This window comes from Ascaphus truei, chromosome 15 (assembly GCF_040206685.1).
Source record: "Ascaphus truei isolate aAscTru1 chromosome 15, aAscTru1.hap1, whole genome shotgun sequence".
Taxonomy (NCBI): Eukaryota; Metazoa; Chordata; class Amphibia; order Anura; family Ascaphidae; genus Ascaphus; species Ascaphus truei.
In genome coordinates, this window is record NC_134497.1 from 21,305,709 (window position 1) to 21,327,724 (window position 22,016).

General features: G+C 50.1%; 1 long non-coding RNA gene across 1 annotated transcript in view; it reads left to right on the forward strand.

Moving 5' to 3' along the window:
• LOC142466979 (uncharacterized) overlaps positions 1-22,016 on the forward strand; it is a 65,632-nt gene that overhangs the window by 22,455 nt on the left and 21,161 nt on the right. The window contains exon 2 of the long non-coding RNA XR_012788290.1: positions 14,219-14,364. This is a non-coding gene — a long non-coding RNA (uncharacterized LOC142466979). The remainder of the gene's footprint in view (positions 1-14,218; positions 14,365-22,016) is intronic.

Sequence of the window (22,016 nt, forward strand, 5' to 3'; positions counted from 1 at the left end):
CAGCAGCCAATCAGGATGGAGGAAGCTGCCCAGCCCCCTAGCAGCAGCCCTGCTCTCTCCCTGCTCAGGGGAGATCCAGCTATTGGTTACTAAATCCAGAGACATAATCCTGCACACATACATACATGTACAGAGAGGTAATCCCCTCTCTCCCCCCTGCACACATACATACATGTACAGAGAGGTAATCCCCCTCTCCCCCTGCACACATACATACATGTACAGAGAGGTAATCCCCCTCTCCCCCTGCACACATACATGTACAGAGAGGTAATCCCCCCTCCCCCTGCACACATACATACATGTACAGAGAGGTAATCCCCTCTCTCCCCCCCTGCACACATACATACATGTACAGAGAGGTAATCCCCCTCTCTCCCCCCTGCACACATACATACATGTACAGAGAGGTAATCCCCCCCTCCCCCTGCACACATACATGTACAGAGAGGTAATCCCCCTCTCCCCCCTGCACACATACATACATGTACAGAGAGGTAATCCCCTCTCCCCCTGCACACATACATGTACAGAGAGGTAATCCCCCTCTCCCCCCTGCACACATACATACATGTACAGAGAGGTAATCCCCCCCTCCCCCTGCACACATACATACATGTACAGAGAGGTAATCCCCTCTCTCCCCCCCTGCACACATACATACATGTACAGAGAGGTAATCCCCCCTCCCCTGCACACATACATGTACAGAGAGGTAATCTCCCCTCTCCCCCCTGCACACATACATACATGTACAGAGAGGTAATCCCCCCTCTCCCCCCCTGCACACATACATACATGTACAGACAGGTAATCCCCCCTCCCCCTGCACACATACATGTACAGAGAGGTAATCCCCCCCACCCCCTGCACACATACATGTACAGAGAGGTAATCTCCCCTCTCCCCCCCTGCACACATACATACATGTACAGAGAGGCCCCCCCTGCACACATACATACATGTACAGAGAGGTAACCCCCCCCTGCACACATACATACATGTACAGAGAGGTAACCCCCCCCCTCCCCTGCACACATACATGTACAGAGAGGTAATCCCCCCCTGCACACATACATACATGTACAGAGAGGTAATCCCCCCCCCTGCACACATACATACATGTACAGAGAGGTAACCCCCCCTCCCCCTGCACACATACATGTACAGAGAGGTAATCCCCCCAACCCTGCACACATACATACATGTACAGAGAGGTAATCCCCCCCCTGCACACATACATACATGTACAGAGAGGCAATCCTCCCCCTGCACACATACATACATGTACAGAGAGGAAATCCCCCCCCCACACACATACATACATGTACAGAGGTAATCCCCCCCTCCCCACATACATGTACAGAGAGGTAATCCCCCCCTGCACACACACATACATGTACAGAGAGGTAACCCCCCTCTCCCCCCTGCACACATACATGAATGTACAGAGAGGTAATCCCCCCTCTCCCCCCCTGCACACATACATAAATGTACAGAGAGGTAATCCACCCTCTCCCCCCCTGCACACATACATGCACAGAGAGGTAATCCCCCCTCTCCCCCCCTGCACACATACATACATGTACAGAGAGGTAATCCCCCCCTCTCCCCCCCTGCACACATCCCCTCCATTCATCCTCTCTCACCCACCCTCCTTCATCCTCTCCACCCTCCCTTCATCCTCTCACCCCCCCTCCCTTCATCCTCTCTCACCCCCCCTCCCTTCATCCTCTCTCACCCCCCTCCCTTCATCCTCTCGCCCCCCTCCCTTCATCCTCTCTCACCCCCCCTCCCTTCATCCTCTCTCACCCCCCTCCCTTCATCCTCTCGCCCCCCTCCCTTCATCCTCTCTCACCCCCCCTCCTTCATCCTCTCTCACCCCCTCCCTTCATCCTCTCACCCCCCCTCCCTTCATCCTCTCTCACCCCCCTCCCTTCATCCTCTCTCACCCCCCTCCCTTCATCCTCTCTCACCCCCCTCCCTTCATCCTCTCTCACCCCCCTCCCTTCATCCTCTCTCACCCCCCTCCCTTCATCCTCTCGCCCCCCCTCCCTTCATCCTCTCTCACCCCCCTCCCTTCATCCTCTCTCACCCCCCTCCCTTCATCCTCTCGCCCCGCCCTCCCTTCATCCTCTCGCCCCCCCCTCCCTTCATCCTCTCTCACCCCCCTCCCTTCATCCTCTCTCACCCCCCTCCCTTCATCCTCTCTCCCCCCCTCCCTTCATCCTCTCGCCCCCCCCTCCCTTCATCCTCTCGCCCCCCCTCCCTTCATCCTCTCTCACCCCCCTCCCTTCATCCTCTCGCCCCCCTCTCCCTTTATCCTCTCCTCCCTCTCCCCCCCCCCCCCCCCCCCCCCCGTTATTATCACCCCCACAGGCCAGCCAGAGAAAACACACCCACACATACACACAAAACAGTACAAATACACACACACCAAGACAAAAACAGAAGAAATACACACAGGACACAGGAGACACAGGAGACACACAGCACACACAGGACACACAGGAGACACAGGACACACAGGACACACATGAGACACAGGACACACAGGACACACAGCACACACAGGACACACAGGTCACACAGGAGACACACTGCACACACAGGAGACACACAGGACACACAGGACACACATGAGACACAGCACACACAGCACACACAGCACACACAGCACACACAGCACACACAGGACACACAGGACACACAGCACACACAGCACACACAGGTCACAGCCTCACCTCTCTCTGCTCCATGCTTTTCCTCTGCTCTTTGGACCCAACTCCAGGCTCCTGCCACCTCCTCCTGATTGGCTGCATTCCACAGCAGCAGCCAATCAGGATGGAGGAAGCTGCCCAGCCCCCTAGCAGCAGCCCTGCTCTCTCCCTGCTCAGGGGAGATCCAGCTATTGGTTACTAAATCCAGAGACATAACCCTGCACACATACATACATGTACAGAGAGGTAATCCCCTCTCTCCCCCCCTGCACACATACATACATGTACAGAGAGGTAATCCCCCTCTCTCCCCCCCTGCACACATACATACATGTACAGAGAGGTAACCCCCCCTCCCCCTGCACACATACATACATGTACAGAGAGGTAATCCCCCTCTCTCCCCCCCTGCACACATACATACATGTACAGAGAGGTAATCCCCCTCTCTCCCCCCTGCACACATACATACATGTACAGAGAGGTAATCCCCCTCTCTCCCCCCCCCTGCACACATACATACATGTACAGAGAGGTAACCCCCCTCCCCCTGCACACATACATACATGTACAGAGAGGTAACCCCCCCTCCCCTGCACACATACATACATGTACAGAGAGGTAATCCCCCTCTCTCCCCCCTGCACACATACATACATGTACAGAGAGGTAATCCCCCCTCCCCTGCACACATACATACATGTACAGAGAGGTAATCCCCCCTCCCCCTGCACACATACATACATGTACAGAGAGGTAATCCCCCCCTCCCCCTGCACACATACATACATGTACAGAGAGGTAATCCCCCCTCTCCCCCCTGCACACATACATACATGTACAGAGAGTAACCCCCCCTCCCCCTGCACACATACATACATGTACAGAGAGGTAATCCCCCTCTCTCCCCCCCTGCACACATACATACATGTACAGAGAGGTAATCCCCCCCTCCCCCTGCACACATACATACATGTACAGAGAGGTAATCCCCCCCTCCCCCTGCACACATACATGTACAGAGAGGTAATCTCCCCTCTCCCCCCCTGCACACATACATACATGTACAGAGAGGTAATCCCCCCTCTCCCCCCCTGCACACATACATACATGTACAGACAGGTAATCCCCCCCTGCACACATACATACATGTACAGAGAGGTAATCCCCCTCTCTCCCCCCCTGCACACATACATACATGTACAGAGAGGTAATCCCCCCCTCCCCCTGCACACATACATACATGTACAGAGAGGTAATCCCCCCCTCCCCCTGCACACATACATGTACAGAGAGGTAATCTCCCCTCTCCCCCCCTGCACACATACATACATGTACAGAGAGGTAATCCCCCTCTCCCCCCCTGCACACATACATACATGTACAGACAGGTAATCCCCCCCCCTGCACACATACATACATGTACAGAGAGGTAATCCCCCCTGCACACATACATGCATGTACAGAGAGGTAATCCCCCCCCTGCACACATACATACATGTACAGAGAGGTAACCCACCCTCTCCCCCCCTGCACACATACATGTACAGAGAGGTAATACCCCCTCTCCCCGCTGCACACATACATGTACAGAGAGGTAATCCCCCTCTCCCCCCTGCACACATACATGTACAGAGAGGTAATCCCCCCTCTCCCCCCTGCACACATACATACATGTACAGAGAGGTAATCCCCCCTCCCCTCCTGCACACATACATGTACAGAGAGGTAATCCCCCCTCTCCCCCCTGCACACATACATGTACGGAGAGGTAATCCCCCTCTCCCCCCTGCACACATACATACATGTACAGAGAGGTAATCCCCCCTCTCCCCCCCTTGCACACATACATACATGTACAAGGTAATCCCCCCTCTCCCTCCCTGCACACATACATGTACAGAGAGGTAATCCCCCTCTCCCCCCTGCACACATACATACATGTACAGAGAGGTAATCCCCCTCTCCTCCCCTGCACACATACATACATGTACAGAGATGTAATCCCCTCTCTCCCCCCCCCCTGCACACATACATACATGTACAGAGAGATAATCCCCCCTCCCCCCCTGCACACATACATACATGCACAGAGAGGTAATCCCCACTCGCCCCCCCCCGCACACATACATGTCCCCCCCCTCTCCCACCGCACACATACATACATGTACAGAGAGGTAATCCCCCCTCTCCCCCCTGCACACATATATACATGTACAGACAGGTAACCCCCCTCTCCCCCCTGCACACATACATGTACAGAGAGGTAATCCCCCCTCTCCCCCTGCACACATACATGTACAGAGAGGTAATCCCCCCTCTCCCCCCTGCACACATACATGTACAGAGAGGTAATCCCCCCTGCACACATACATGTACAGAGAGGTAATCCCCCCTCCCTACTGCACACATACATGTACAGAGAGGTAATCCCCCCTCTCCCCCTTGCACACATACATGTACAGAGAGGTAATCCCCCTCTCCCCCCCTGCACACATACATACATGTACAGAGAGGTAATCCCCCCTCTCCCCCCCAGCACACATACATACATGTACAGAGAGGTAATCCCCCCTCTCCCCCCCTGCACACATACATGTACAAAGAGGTAATCCCCCCTCTCCCCCCTGCACACATACATACATGTACAGAGAGGTAATCCCCCACCTGCACACATACATACATGTACAGAGAGGTAACCCCCCCTCTCTCCCCCTGCACACATACATACATGTACAGAGAGGTAACCCCCCCCCTCTCCCCCCCTGCACACATACATGTACAGAGAGGTAATACCCCCTCTCCCCGCTGCTCACATACATGTACAGAGAGGTAATCCCCCCTCTCCCCCCTGCACACATACATGTACAGAGAGGTAATCCCCCCTCTCCCCCCGCACACATACATACATGCACAGAGAGGTAATCCCCCCTCCCCTCCTGCACACATACATGTACAGAGAGGTAATCCCCCCCTCTCCCCCCTGCACACATACATGTGCTGAGAGGTAATCCCCCTCTCCCCCCCTGTACACATACATACATGTACAGAGAGGTAATCCCCCCTCTCCCCCCCTTGCACACATACATACATGAACAGAGAGGTAATCCCCCCTCTCCCTCCCTGCACACATACATGTACAGAGAGGTAATCCCCCCTCTCCCCCCCTGCACACATACATACATGTACAGAGAGGTAATCCCCCCTCTCCCCCCCTGCACACATACATGTACAGAGAGGTAATCCCCCCTCTCCCCCCCTGCACACATACATACATGTACAGAGAGGTAATCCCCCCTCCCCCCCTGCACACATACATACATGTACAGAGAGGTAATCCCCTCTCCCCCCCGCACACATACATGTCCCCCCCTCTCCCACCACACACATACATACATGTACAGAGAGGTAATCCCCCCTCTCCCCCCTGCACACATACATGTACAGAGAGGTAATCCCCCCTCTCCCCCCTGCACACATACATGTACAGAGAGGTAATCCCCCTTCTCCCCCTGCACACATACATGTACAGAGAGGTAATCCCCCCTCCCCCCTGCACACATACATACATGTACAGAGCGGTAATCCCCTCTCCCCCCGCACATACATGTCCCCCCCCTCTCCCACCGCACACATACATACATGTACAGAGAAGTAATCCCCCCTCTTCCCCTGCACACATACATACATGTACAGAGAGGTAATCCCCCCTCTCCCCCCTGCACACATACATGTACAGAGAGGTAATCCCCCCTCTCCCCCCTGCACACATACATGTACAGAGAGGTAATCCCCCCTCTCCCCCCTGCACACATACATGTACAGAGAGGTAATCCCCCCCTGCACACATACATGTACAGAGAGGTAATCCCCCCTCCCCCCTGCACACATACATGTACAGAGAGGTAATCCTCCCCTCTCCCCCCTGCACACATACATGTACAGAGAGGTAATCCCCCTCTCCCCCCCTGCACACATACATACATGTACAGAGAGGTAATCCCCCCTCTGCCCCCCAGCACACATACATACATGTACAGAGAGGTAATCCCCCCTCTCCCCCCCTGCACACATACATGTACAAAGAGGTAATCCCTCCCTCTCCCCCCTGCACACATACATACATGTACAGAGAGGTAATCCCCCCCTCTCCCCCTCGCACACATACATGTCCCCCCTCTCCCCCCTGCACACATACGTGTCCCGCCCTCTCCCCGTCGCACACGTACATGTCCCCTCTCTCCCCCCCGCACACATACATGTTCCCCCCTGTCCCCCCCGCACACATACATGTCCCCCTGCACACATACATGTCCTGCCTTCTCCCCCCCGCACACATACATGTCCTCCCTCTCCCCCCGCACACATACATGTCCCCTCTCTCCCCCCTGCACACATACGTGTCCCGCCCTCTCCCCCTCGCACACGTACATGTCCCCTCTCCCCCCCGCACACATACATGTCCCCCCGCAGACATACATGTCCTGCCTTCCTATCCCCGCACACATACATGTCCCCCCCTCTCCCCCCGCACTCATACATGTCCCCCTCTTTCCCCCCGCACACATACTTGTCCCCCCCTCTCCCCCCGCACACATACATGTCCCCCCCTCTCCCCCCGCACACATACATGTCTCCCCCTCGCCCCCCCCACACACATACATGTCTCCCCTACTCCCCCTGAGCACATACATGTCCTGCCTTCTCCCCCCCGCACACATACATCTCTCCCCCCGCACACATACATGTCCCCCCCCTTTCCCCCCGCACACATACATGTCCCCCCTCTCCCCCCGCACACATACATGTTCCCCCCTCCCCCCCCGCACACATACATGTCCCCCTTTCTCCCCCCCGCACACATACATGTCCCGTCCCCCCCGCACACTTACATGTCCAGTATTTTTTTACTGGACAGAGTAACCAAATATCGGAAACCTGGTAACCCTAACTCACAGGACTTCATGAGCCTTCTCAGGGTGCGGTTATATGGGGTAATGGGAGGAGTTATAGGGAGGGGTTATATGGGGTAATAGGAGGAGTTTTAGGGAGGGGTTATATGGGGTAATAGGAGGAGTTATAGGGAGGGGTTATATGGGGTAATAGGAGGAGTTATATGGGGTAATAGGAGGAGTTATAGGGAGCGGTTATATGGGGTAATAGGAGGAGTTATAGAGAGCGGTTATATGGGGTAATAGGAGGAACTCTTTTTTATTGAAAAAAAAATTCCAACATTACATTTCATAGAAAAACATTTCAAACAAAGACTGCACATTATGTACAAACTTATACTAAGTATAAACTCAGCATTTGTTCCACCTCTCTGCTCAACAGCAACTTCACATTCCCTTTATACACATTTTAAATGAAACTAAATAAAAGCCTTAACTATAACATTAATAGCTGCTGCCTTTAAAGGATTAATTAATAAACAAACGTTTTAAGCCCTCCCCCAAAAAAAAACATATTACTTTTTCTTTTTCCCCACATTATCCCCCAATGACCCAAACCTCTTAATGGTCACTGACGGTGGGATCATGTCCGAGTCTGTCTCTCTGAAAACTTCTGAAAAGGAAAGTTCCTCTACATCGTCGGAGTCCTCAGCTCTTGACCCCCAATCCTTCCTGAGAGCAGAAAAACGGTTCTTTATAGTTACCTCAGGAACTTTACCAGCGGGACCTGCAGGACGTCGAAGAGTCCCTCCAAGTTTTTTTTACCATGCTCTTCTTCCTTTTCTTTTTTCCCTGTGCCCAAATCTACTCACTTTCTTTTTCTTTATTATTTTCCCTCACTTGGATTTCCATCATAGTAGGATCATCTATTTCCCCCGATTGTTCCCCTGCTGGGAGTAGATTTAGGGAGGTTCCTTCTAAGGGGTCTTCTGACATTTCCTGGGCCTTGTTTACACTCTCAATACTTGTTTCTTCTGTAAGTGTATCTGGGCAAACTCCATCAACAGGCGGTCCAGGACAAGCCCTGTCCCCAGGAGGATCAAGGCAAGCGCCATCCCTAGGCTGAACCAGACCAACCCAGTCAGCAGGCGGATCCGGACATATTCTGTCTGCAACTTTCAGGGCCCGGTCATAAAGTGCTTCATTGTCTTCGAAGTCCACTTCATGCTCCCATACTTTTGAAATATTATGCCAGGCTTCTGCGCAATTCGTGTAGGAATGTCCAAATTTATCGCATAAATTACATCTGATGTTTGTACAACTTGCCCTCTCGTGGCCCAAGGACTGGCACAAGGTTGGCTGACCATAGTAAAAACAATTTCCCTTTTCTCTTCCTATGAAAAAGGAGTTGGGAAGATGCTTTGTAACATTGACCTGTCGCCCAAGGTCTGACTTGAACTTTCCAACCTCCAATCCAAATATCTTCTTCATCCATAATTCTTGTAGGTGGAGCCAGTACTTCGCATTGTCTGCCAAGCCATATCAGAATATCTGATATTGGGACTGATTCGTGCCTGAAGAGAATTGTTACCGACTTTGTTTCTGTTTGGACACAGGAATAGCTGCAAAGGACTTCCATAATTCAGAATTTTTAAGACTCTCATATTTTGTCCAGAAATAGTCCAGAGCCTGAGGCCTCTTAAAGCTCACATCATATTCGCATGAACCTGGAACATGGATAAGTGCATAAATGTCATCTGCTCTGAAGCCCAAGGATTCTTTCAATAGATGTCTTCCTACAAAAATCCTGTCAGGCTTCATCTCCTCACTGCCTTTATACCTCAACTTTACCACGTTCCTCCTTTTTAAAGGTTGTGCATTTCTGGTCACAGCGCTCACAAAGGATCTCCCACTCCAGGCCGAGGGAGGTGCTGTATGAACTGGGGTTACCTTAATGCCATTACTTTGCTTTACCCCATCTTCTGATTGGGCCACTCTATTATCAGAAACTGTTTGGATAGGAGCAGTACTTTCAGTCTCTACAACCTTAATTTCACTCCCAGGCACTACAGGGTTAATGCTGTCTCCATTGCTGCTAATTACCACCTGCTGTTCTCCCCTCTCAGAGTTCTGAATCACAGGACCTGCTAATAAGCAGGAGGGTGGTTCTGTAAGTCCAGGTGAGCATGGGCTCTCTGGCTCACTGCTCTCAGGCACAAACTCCATTTCCAGCTGACCTCCTCTCAGAGTTTCTAGGTTCTTACTTTGCTGCTGTGCTTTGCAGAATTATTTGTAATTTCTTTAACTTCTCCCAGTGTGGGAGTCTGAGATAACCCAACATCACAGGTGTCTGCTGCTTTCTTTGCATGCAATGGTCTTTTAATCAGATCTTCTGCTGCTTCTGCTATTAACCCCTGGGATGCTGGAAGCTCTGGAACAGATCCTTGCTCACAGTCTGATACACCCTGAGGTGAGTCCCCTTCCCTGAAGTCTTTGGACCCTATTACAGGGCTGTTACCTTCTCCTGTGGAAACCTTTAGCCTCCGGTCCTTTGCTTTCTTTTTTTTTTGCAGCTTTTCCCTTTGGGGTTTTCTTGGCAGTTGGTGGAATTAAACTGTCAGGATCTGAATCAGAATTTTCCTGGGATAAGTTCTCTGTTTTATCTTTAGACTTTGCAGACTTGCTCTGGGATCTAGTTTCTCTCCCACTTCTTTTAGGCGTCACCAAACTTATCTTTTCTTGAGAACATTTAATGGGGTTTTGGCTTCCGTTTCCACAATATGAACCTGCACCTTGTTCTGCACTTTGCTCTGCACCCTGCTCAGCATTTTGCTCTGCGCCCCGCTCTGCACCCTGCTTGGCACTTTGCTCTGCACCCTGCTTGGCACTTTGCTCTGCACCCTGTTCAGCACTGTGGGTTAGCATTTCAATAGTTTTTAAAAGGGATCGTTTCTGTTTGACTGGAACCCCTGTTATTTTAGCAATCTCAACCTCCAACCGGGTTAATTCAACATGCAAATGCTTTATTTGCTTCTTGCGCTTGTCTACCTCACGACCACGACATCTCTTTAATTTAATATTTTCTATTTCCAATTCTTCTACCTTCCTGTTATACTTCTTCAATAAAGCTTGTTTCTCTTCTTTTTTAAGCAGATTCTGTTCTGCCCCTTCCTTTCTCTCCAAACTCTCCTGTAACTCGCATTCAGCCTCACCAAGGCCTACACCACTGCTGCAGCCTGCGGCCTCTCCTACTTCCATCTCCAACTCACAGCCACCAACCCCTGGGTCTAAGGCCATCCTGGCTCCCCAGCAGGAGCTCACCTGCAGCCCATCCTGGAGGAGTTATAGGGAGGGGGTATATGGGGTAATAGGATGAGTTTTATAGGGAGCGGTTATATGGGGTAATAGGTGGAGATATAGGGAGCAGTTATATGGGGTAATAGGAGGAGTTATAGGGAGCGGTTATATGGGGTAATAGGAGGAGTTATTGGGAGCGGTTATACAGAGTATCTTTACCGCTCTCTTTTTTCTGCACGATGCGTTTAACAAACCTCTCATATTGCAAGCTGCAGAGAGAGCAATAACATGGAGCAGAGCAATACCACACTTTCTTCACCTAAATACATGGACCGCCGAGTTGAATAGGACGGTGGCACTTAACCTGGGGTAAACTCTCTGTGTGCCTAGGTGTGGGGTAAGCTCTCTGTGTGCCTAGGTGTGGGGTAAGCTCTCTGTGTGCCTGGGTGTGGGGTAAGATCTCTGTGTGCCTAGGTGTGGGGTAAGATCTCTGTGTGCCTAGGTTTGGGGTAAGATCTCTGTGTGCCTAGGTGTGGGGTAAGATCTCTGTGTGCCTAGGTGTGGGGTAAGATCTCTGTGTGCCTAGGTGTGGGGTAAGATCTCTGTGTGCCTAGGTGTGGGGTAAGCTATATATTGCCATGCTCAGTAGCACTCCTCTGTGACACTCATATGCTTATATATATGTTGTGGTCATTTTGGGGGTTCAATAGAAGCTTGTTAGGTGTCCAGTATGTTTTACAATTCTTGTCCAGCTAGTCATGGCTGATTGGAGGGTGGCAACCTCCTTCCTAATTTAAGCTCACCCCCTCCCACATTTAAATGGTTATGGGCTCACTCCATAGCATCTTCCACTCAGGGGAACTTGCCTGCTTGCAGTTTGGCTGTGACATCTCTAATACAGAGTGCTTTTCCTGGTAATGTACAGGTTAATAAAAGCTTCAGTCAGACTCAGAACTTTGCAACTAATATTGACAGATTTACTATAAATCATTCTTCCTGTTATTACACAGGTTATTAAGAATTTATATTAGCGTTAGGGACCCCTGATATGTGGTCTGCCTTGGCGTTGGCTCAGGGGCTTACAACAATTTTGGCCAAAAATGTCAAACTAAAAGACCATTTTACTTATTAGATATTTATACGTATATATTTAGGCACTGTACCGTGTATGAGTCTCACTGGATGTGCTAAAAACTGAGCTTTGTCTGTGTTTTATGTTCTGTCTCTGGTTTTAAAATATATATTGCCTAGGTGTGGGGTAAGCTCTCTGTGTGCCTAGGTGTGGGGTAAGCTGTCTGTGTGCCTGGATGTGGGGTAAGATCTCTGTGTGCCTAGGTGTGGGGTAAGATCTCTGTGTGCCTAGGTTTGGGGTAAGATCTCTGTGTGCCTAGGTGTGGGGTAAGATCTCTGTGTGCCTAGGTGTGGGGTAAGATCTGTGTGCCTAGGTGTGGGGTAAGATCTCTGTGTGCCTAGGTGTGGGGTAAGCTCTCTGTGTGCCTAGGTGTGGGGTAAGATCTGTGTGCCTAGGTGTGGGGTAAGATCTCTGTGTGCCTAGGTGTGGGGTAAGCTCTCTGTGCCTAGGTGTGGGGTAAGCTCTCTGTGCCTAGGTGTGGGGTAAACTCTCTGTGTGCCTAGGTGAGGGGTATGCTTTCTGCGTGCCTAGGCGTGGGTTAAGCTCTTTGTGTGCCTAGGCGTGGAGTAAGCTCTCTGTGTACCTAGGTGTGGGGTAAGCTCTCTGTGTGCCTAGCTGTGGGGTAAGATTTCTGTGTGCCTAGGCATGGGGTAAGCTTTCTGTGTGCCTAGGTGTGGGGTAAACTGTCTGTGTGCCTAGGTGTGGGATAAGCTCTCTGTGTGCCTAGGTGTGGGGTAAGATCTCTAGGTGTGGGGTAAGATCTCTGTGTGCCTAGGTGTGGGATAAGCTCTGTGTGCCTAGGTGTGGAGTAAGCTCTCTGTGTGCCTAGGTGTGGTGTAAGCTCTCTGTGTGCCTAGACGTGGGGTAAGCTCTCTGTGTGCCTAGGCGTGGGGTAAGATCTCTGTGTGCCTAGGTGAGGGATAAGCTCTCTGTGTGCCTAGGTTTGGGATAAGCTCTCTGTGTGCCTAGGCGTGGGGTAAGCTCTCTGTGTGCCTAGGTGTGGTGTAAGCTCTCTGTGTGCCTAGGTGTGGGGTAAGCTTTCTGTGTGCCTAGGCATGGGGTACGCTCTCTGTGTGCCTAGGCGTGGGGTAAGCTCTCTGTGTGCCTAGGCGTGGGGTACGCTCTCTGTGTGCCTAGGCGTGGGGTACGCTCTCTGTGTGCCTAGGCATGGGGTACGCTCTCTGTGTGCCTAGGCGTGGGGTAAGCTCTCTGTGTGCCTAGGCGTGGGGTAAGCTCTCTGTGTGCCTAGGCGTGGGGTAAGCTCTCTGTGTGCCTAGGCGTGGGGTAAGCTCTCGGTGTGCCTAGGCGTGGGGTAAGATCTCTGTGTGCCTAGGTGTGGGATAAGCTCTCTGTGTGCCTAGGTGTGGAGTAAGCTCTCGGTGTGCCTAGGCGTGGGGTAAGATCTCTGTGTGCCTAGGTGTGGGATAAGATCTCTGTGTGCCTAGGTGTGGGGTAAGATCTCTGTGTGCCTAGGCGTGGGGTAAGCTCTCTGTGTGCCTAGGTGTGGGGTAAGCTCTCTGTGTGCCTAGGTGTGGGGTAAGATCTCTAGGTGTGGGGTAAGATCTCTGTGTGCCTAGGTGTGGGATAAGCTCTGTGTGCCTAGGTGTGGAGTAAGCTCTCGGTGTGCCTAGGCGTGGGGTAAGCTGTCTGTGTGCCTAGGCGTGGGGTAAGCTCTCTGTGTGCCTAGGTGTGAGTGACTATGTAACAGCCATAGGAAGCTCTCTGCACCTTACACCCAGACTGTGGGAACGCAGAGCCCTTTACACTTCTCTTGAAGTTGAAAGGGGGGATGTGAGGTCCCACCGACTGTTTCCACCGAGGTGTTCTGCTGGTGACATCACAGACCACAAGAACGAAACCCAAATGTCACCAGAGAGACAGGAATTTTACCATGTTTAACCCGTTCAGTGCCACGTTGCAGAGCAAAAGGCTAAAAAAGAGGCATTCCTTTCAAAAACAGCAGCATTCTCAGTATTATTAAAAAAATTGATCTAGAGGAACTATCTGTCTGTCTCGTTATCTAAAAAATCAGGACCCAAAAAACCCCCAAATAGTAATAATTTCTGATACAATTCCCAGTCCCCGGGAAGACCTGCGAATCAACCAATGTGTCCAATGCTATAGATGGACAAGGGCACTGCGTATTTTTAATCATTAGGAATTTATTGTTTTTATAGAAACACACAACGTTTCGGCCTGCTGGCCGTCCTCAAGTGACGTGGCATCTCGTTATCTATCCATCTGTGTGTATCTGCCTATCTGTCGGTCGCGGGAGACCGGGCATGTACACCTTTCTACCAGGATAATACATTGAGCAAAACAGGTAAATAAAATAAATTGTATATTTATTCACAGGAAAAGGCAGACACACAATGTTACACAAACTACATAAGGAAAGGCACACTATGGGGGTGAAAACTATACTTTCCCAGTTGCAGGGGCTTCTAAATCCCAAAGCTTACCCTGACGGGGACCTAGCCTGAAATGTCCTGGAACTGGAACCAGCCTGCAGTTCCAGACGCCCCTGCTCCCCGCTCTCCAGGGGACTGGAATTCACTTGCTGGACCTGGTGCTTAGAATCTACAAATCTGATTGGCTCGGGGTTTATAATACTTCTGTGTTTCATTCACAAAACCCTGCAGCCAATCCGGGGGTGGGAGTTTCCTAACCAGCCAATCGGAGCAGGGCTCATCTGGCTGATGTCAGGGAAAGGGGCATGGCTATCTGCCGGGAAGGCTCCGCAGAGTCTGAGAGAACCAAAATGGCTGTTGGGGCCTTTTCCTCTGCCACTCATTGCTACCAAATGGCTCGACCCCTCTGACAATCCTCTGTGGCTTTCATCTCCGGTGTCCTGTCAGACTTACTGGCACCAAGTTGGTAGCCCCAGTAGCCTCTCACAACATTGGTTCTGAAAGTCCCAGCTCATTTACTGTGCACAAAGCATATATGTACTTAACACACTTTGTTAATAAAATACACACTTTAAAAACCTAAGTCTTTCTGTTATGAGAAATAGAATAAAAAACTGCACTTTATTTATCACCGCCATATTCCCCACACACTATTGCATAGACTTAGTATGGATTCTAAGAAATCCCCTCACAACCTTATATGTTTGGTTGGAGCACCTCAGAACCCCTATACCGGTTCTGGGTGACCTGGGCATTTACTGGGTATCCCCATTAACTAAGGCAGCGGTGCGCAATCTGTGGGGCGCGACCCCCAGGGGGGGCGCGAGACTGCCGACGGGGGGCGCGGGGTTTACAGAGGCCCCGCGCGCTTCCCGAAGGCACTTAAATTAAGTGCCGGGGGAGCTGCAGGGCCTCTGTAAACCATACTTACCCGTGGCTCCGGCGGCTTCCTCCCGGCGTCGCCATGGCAACGCGGCGTCAAAATGACGCTGCGAGGTCATGTGACGTCACGTTGCTATGGCAACGTGACGTCATTACGCCGGTGCGAGGGTAAGTTGGGGTTGGGGGGGGCGCGGGAGTGAGGGGACAGCCGGCAGGGGGGCGCAGGGAAAAAAGTTTGCGCCCCCCTGAACTAAGGGACCCCTTGACTGTTTCAGTGACACCTCACATTCCTATGCCCCATTTACCTTTCTGGGCTATGCTGAAGCAGAGAACCCTAGAATTGAGTTGCGCAAGCGTTTTCAAGGGGAGATATTGCAGACCTGATTCCTGGGTACATTTTTGGGTATCCAGCAACTCTGGACCCCGCTACCTAGACACATTCTGACAACACTTTCTCCACAAAACCCCCCTTGAAACTCGTACCCCAGCAATCCCTGCTTGCTGGCACTCCTGGAAAGGCAAAAACACATAAACTCTTTATTGTCGCATAATTACATAGTATGCATAAACAGTTACTGGGCTCAAGAGCTGACATTCTTGAACCCCCAACACATGGATCAGGGGTAACCAAACGGGCTTAAACCTTTATTTGATAGTCTGGTTACCTTCACACTGTCTATCTGTCTATCTGTCTTGGTATCTTTCCATCTGTGTCTGTCTATCTATCCACCTGTGTCTATCAATCTATCTCAGTATCTATCCGTCTGTGTGTCTGTCTGTCTGTCTGTATATCTGACTCCCTGAGCTTGAATCAGGGGAGCCTTGTTCAAATTCTGGTGTCAGCTCCTTGACCCAGAGACTGTGTCTGTAACAATCCTATGTGCAGTGCTGAGTACCGCGCGCTACAATGTAATTGTGACGCGGTTAGTGTCCCATTGGGAGAAAGCGCTACATACAAATAAAGTTATTATTATTTATTTCTATTTCTGTCTATATCTATCTATATTTCTATTTATCAATCTGTCTTTCCAACTTTCAAAATGAATGAACCCTGCAGACAGGACTAGCTGCAATGCTTTGGGACAGGGTCGCTGAGAGGGAGAGAGCACGGGAAGTGGGGCTTGGTGGGCCGAACCTGGATGTCGGACCCCATGTCCGCTGTCGTCCTCCTGGGTGGGCCTCTACCTCTCTGGTGACATGTACACAGTACTCCCTCCCCCACTCAGCAACTTGTAGTGACTGCTCCTCCTCCCCCCTACTCAACAACATTTAGGAACCCCTTCCCCTCTATGACCGCTCAACAACTTGTGTTGAGGCCTCTCTTCCCCTCCTCCCCACGCAACATCTGGTAGGAACGTTCACTCCTCTACAACTTGTAGGGACCTTTCTTCCTCTACCACCACTCAACAACTTATAGGGGCCATCCCTCTTCTACCACCACTAACAACTTGTAGGGACCTTCCCTCCTCTACTACCAATCAACAACTTCTAAACCTTCCCTCCTCTACCACCGCTCACAACTTGTAGGGCAATTCCCTCCTCTACCACCACTCAACAACTTCTAGGGGCCTTTCCTCCTCTACCATCGCTCACAACTTGTAGGGCCCCTTCCTCCTCTACCACCACTCAACAACTTGTAGGGGCCATACCTCTTCTATCACCATTCAACAACTTGTAGGGACCTTCCCGCCTCTACCACCACTCAACAACTTGTAGGAACCTTCCTTCCTCTACCACCACTCAACAACTTGTAGGGGCCATCCCTCTTCTATCACCATTCAACAACTTGTAGGGACCTTCCCGCCTCTACCACCACTCAACAACTTGTAGGTCCCTTCCCTCCTCTACCACCACTCAACAACTTGTAGGGGCCATCCCTCTTCTACCACCATTCAACAACTTGTAGGGACCTTCCTTCCTCTACCACCGCTCAATAACTTGTAGGGACCTTCCCTCCTCGACTACCGCTCAATAACTTGAATTTTGTAACATTGCCCTTTCGCCAAAGTCTGACTTGCACTTTCCAACCTCCAATCCAAATATCTTCTTCATCCATAATTCTTGTAGGTGGAGCCAGTACTTCGCATTGTCTGCCAAGCCATATCAGAGTATCTGATATTGGGACTGATTCGTGTCTGAAGAGAATTGTTACCGACTTTGTTTCCGTTTGGACACAGGAATAGCTGCAAAGGACTTCCATAATTCAGAATTTTTAAGACTCTCATATTTTGTCCAGAAATAGTCCAGAGCCTGAGGCCTCTTAAAGCTCACATCGTATTCGCATGAACCTGGAACATGGATAAGTGCATAAATGTCATCTGCTCGGAAGCCCAAGGATTCTTTCAATAGATGTCTTCCTACAAAAATCCTGTCAGACTTCATCTCCTCACTGCCTTTATACCTCAACTTTACCACATTCCTCCTTTTTAAAGGTTGTGCATTTCTGGTCACAGCGCTCACAAAGGATCTCCCACTCCAGGCCGAGGGAGGTGCTGTATGAACTGGGGTTACCTTAATGCCATTACTTTGCTTTACCCCATCTTCTGATTGGGCCACTCTATTATCAGAAACTGTTTGGATAGGAGCAGTACTTTCAGTCTCTACAACCTTAATTTCACTCCCAGGCACTACAGGGTTAATGCTGTCTCCATTGCTGCTAATTACCACCTGCTGTTCTCCCCTCTCAGAGTTCTGAATCACAGGACCAGCTAATAAGCAGGAGGGTGGTTCTGTAAGTCCAGGTGAGCATGGGTTCTCTGGCTCACTGCTCTCAGGCACAAACTCCATTTCCAGCTGACCTCCTCTCAGAGTTTTTAGGTTCTTGCTTTGCTGCTCTCCAGAATTATTTGTAATTTCTTTAACTTCTCCCAGCGTGGGAGTCTGAGATAACCCAACATCACAGGTGTCTGCTGCTTTCTTTGCATGCAATGGTCTTTTAATCAGATCTTCTGCTGCTTCTGCTATTAACCCCTGGGATGCTGGAAGCTCTGGAACAGATCCTTGCTCACAGTCTGATACACCCTGAGGTGAGTCCCCTTCCCTGAAGTCTTTGGACCCTATTACAGGGCTGTTACCTTCTCCTGTGGAAACCTTTAGCCTCCGGTCCTTTGCTTTCTTTTTTTTTTGCAGCTTTACCCTTTGGGGTTTTCTTGGCAGTTGGTGGAATTAAACTGTCAGGATCTGAGTCAGAATTTTCCTGGGATAAGTTCTCTGTTTTATCTTTAGACTTTGCAGACTTGTTCTGGGATCTAGTTTCTCTCCCACTTCTTTTAGGCGTCACCAAACTTATCTTTTCTTGAGAACATTTAATGGGGTTTTGGTTTCCATTTCCACAATCTGAATCTGTGCCTTGTTCTGCACTTTGCTCTGCACCCTGCTCAGCATTTTGCTCTGCGCCCCACTCTGCACCCTGCTCGACACTTTGCTCTGCACCCTGCTCAGCATTTTGCTCTGCGCCCCACTCTGCACCCTGCTTGGCACTTTGCTCAGCACCCTGTTCAGCACTGTGGGTTAGCATTTCAACAGTTTTTAAAAGGGAACGTTTCTGTTTGACTGGAACCCCTGCTATTTTAGCAATCTCAACCTCCAACCGGGTTAATTCAACATGCAGATGATTTATTTGCTTCTTGCGCGTGTCTATCTCACGACCATGACATCTCTTTAATTTAATATTTTCTATTTCCAATTCTTCTACTTTCCTGTTATTCTTCTTCAATAAAGCTCGTTTCTCTTCTTTCTTAAGCAGATTCTGTTGTTCTGCCCCTTCCTTTCTCTCCAAACTCTCCTGTAACTCGCATTCAGCCTCACCAAGGCCTACACCACTGCTGCAGCCTGCAGCCTCTCCCACTTCCATCTCCAACACACAGCCACCAACCCCTGGGTCTAAGGCCATCCTGGCTCCCCAGCAGGAGCTCACCTGCAGCCCATCCTGGAGGAGTTATAGGGAGGGGGTATATGGGGTAATAGGAGGAGTTATAGGGAGCTGTTACATGGGGTATAGGAGGAGTTATAGGAAGGGGTTATATGGGGTAATTGGAGGAGTTATAGGGAGGGGTTATATGGGGTAATAGGAGGAGTTATAGGGAGAGGTTATATGGGGTAATAGGAGGAGTTATAGGGAGGATTTATATGGGGTAATAGGAGGAGTTATAGGGAGCGGTTATATGGGGTAATAGGAGGAGTTATATGGAGCAGTTATATGGGGTAATATGAGGAGTTATAGGGAGCAGTTATATGGGGTAATACGAGGAGTTATAGGGAGCGGTTATATGGGGTAATACGAGGAGTTATAGGGAGCGGTTATATGGGGTAATACGAGGAGTTATAGGGAGCGGTTATATATCTACCACCACTCAACATCTTGTAGGGATTCCTTCCTTCCTCTACCACCGCTCAATAACTTGTAGGGACCTTCCCTCCTCTACTACCGCTCAATAACTTGAATTGGGAAGGACTCAAAACACTACCAAATTATCTCCGTTTTTACCATAAATTAACTCAACCCATCGCTGCCAGTAACTTCCTTTTATAATGCACTGGAACTGCACCTTTAAAAGAGGCATCAGTAAAAATGGATTATCCCGGGTGGCACGTCCCAGCGTGGGTGGGGGCTGGTGCAGGTGATTGTTCTCTGGCGTAGAAACGAAATCTCCTGCAGTGCATGCTGAAACCGCTTTTTTAAATTATTATTTAAATTTACTGGGGTTTTTTTTGTAAAGAGGAATGAAAACCCTAAATCATAAAAATAACTAAAATACAGTATGTTTTGCGAGTAATGCAGGGCAGGGAGTTATGGCAAAAAACAGTTAGCCCCTTGGAAGCCTAAAATCCCCAGTAACGCACCACAGGGTCATATCACAACACGCAGAGCGATATCACAACACGCAGAGCGATATCACAACACTCAGAGTTATCGCAACACGCAGAGCGATATCACAACACGCAGAGCGATATCACAACACTCAGAGCTATCGCAACACGCAGAGCGATATCACAACACGCAGAGCGATATCACAACACTCAGAGCTATCGCAACACGCAGAGCGATATCACAACCCGCAGAGCGATATCACAACACTCAGAGCTATCGCAACACGCAGAGCGATATCACAACCCGCAGAGCGATATCACAACACGCAGAGCGATATCACAACCCGCAGAGCGATATCACAACACTCAGAGCGATATCACAACACTCAGAGCTATCGCAACACGCAGAGCGATATCACAACACGCAGAGCGATATCACAACCCGCAGAGCGATATCACAATCCGCAGAGCGATATCACAACCCGCAGAGCGATATCACAACACGCAGAGCGATATTACAACACGCAGAGCGATATCACAACCCGCAGAGCGATATAACAACACGCAGAGCAATATCACAACACGCAGAGCGATATCACAACCCGCAGAGCGATATCATAACACGCAGAGCGATATAACAACACGCAGAGCAATATCACAATCCGCAGAGCGATATCACAATCCGCAGAGCGATATCACAACCCGCAGAGCGATATCACAACCCGCAGAGCGATATCATAACACGCAGAGCGATATCACAAAACGCAGAGCGATATCACAACATGCAGAGCGATATCACAACACGCAGAGCGATATCACAAAACGCAGAGCGATATCACAACACGCAGAGCGATATCACAACACACAGAGCGATATCACAACACACAGAGCGATATCACAACACGCAGAGCGATATCACAACCCGCAGAGCGATATCACAACACACAGAGCGATATCACAACACGCAGAGCGATATCACAACACGCAGAGCGATATCACAACATGCAGAGCGATATCACAACACGCAGAGCGATATCACAACACACAGAGCGATATCACAACACACAGAGCGATATCACAACACGCAGAGCGATATCACAACACGCAGAGCGATATCACAACATGCAGAGCGATATCTCAACATGCAGAGCGATATCACAACATGCAGAGCGATATAACATGCAGAGCGATATCACAACATGCAGAGCGATATAACATGCAGAGCGATATAACATGCAGAGCGATATCTCAACATGCAGAGCGATATCACAACACGCAGAGCGATATAACATGCAGAGCGATATCACAACATGCAGAGCGATATAACATGCAGAGCGATATCACAACACGCAAAGCGATATCATAACACGCAGAGTGTTATGATAACATGCAGAGCGATATAACACGCAGAGCGTTATGATAACATGCAGAGCGATATAACACGCAGAGCGATATCACAATACGCAGAGCGATATAACACGCAGAGCGATATCACAACCCGCAGAGCGATATTACAACACGCAGAGTGATATCACAACCCGCAGAGCGATATTACAACACGCAGAGTGATATCACAACCCGCAGAGCGATATTACAACACGCAGAGTGATATAACAACACGCAGAGCAATATCACAACACGCAGAGCGATATCACAACACGCAGAGCGATATCACAACACGCAGAGCGATATCATAACACGCAGAGCGATATCACAAAACGCAGAGCGATATCACAACACACAGAGCGATATCACAAAACGCAGAGCGATATCACAACACACAGAGCGATATCAAACACGTAGAGCGTTATCAACATGCAGAGCGATATCTCAACATGCAGAGCGATATCTCAACATGCAGAGCGATATCACA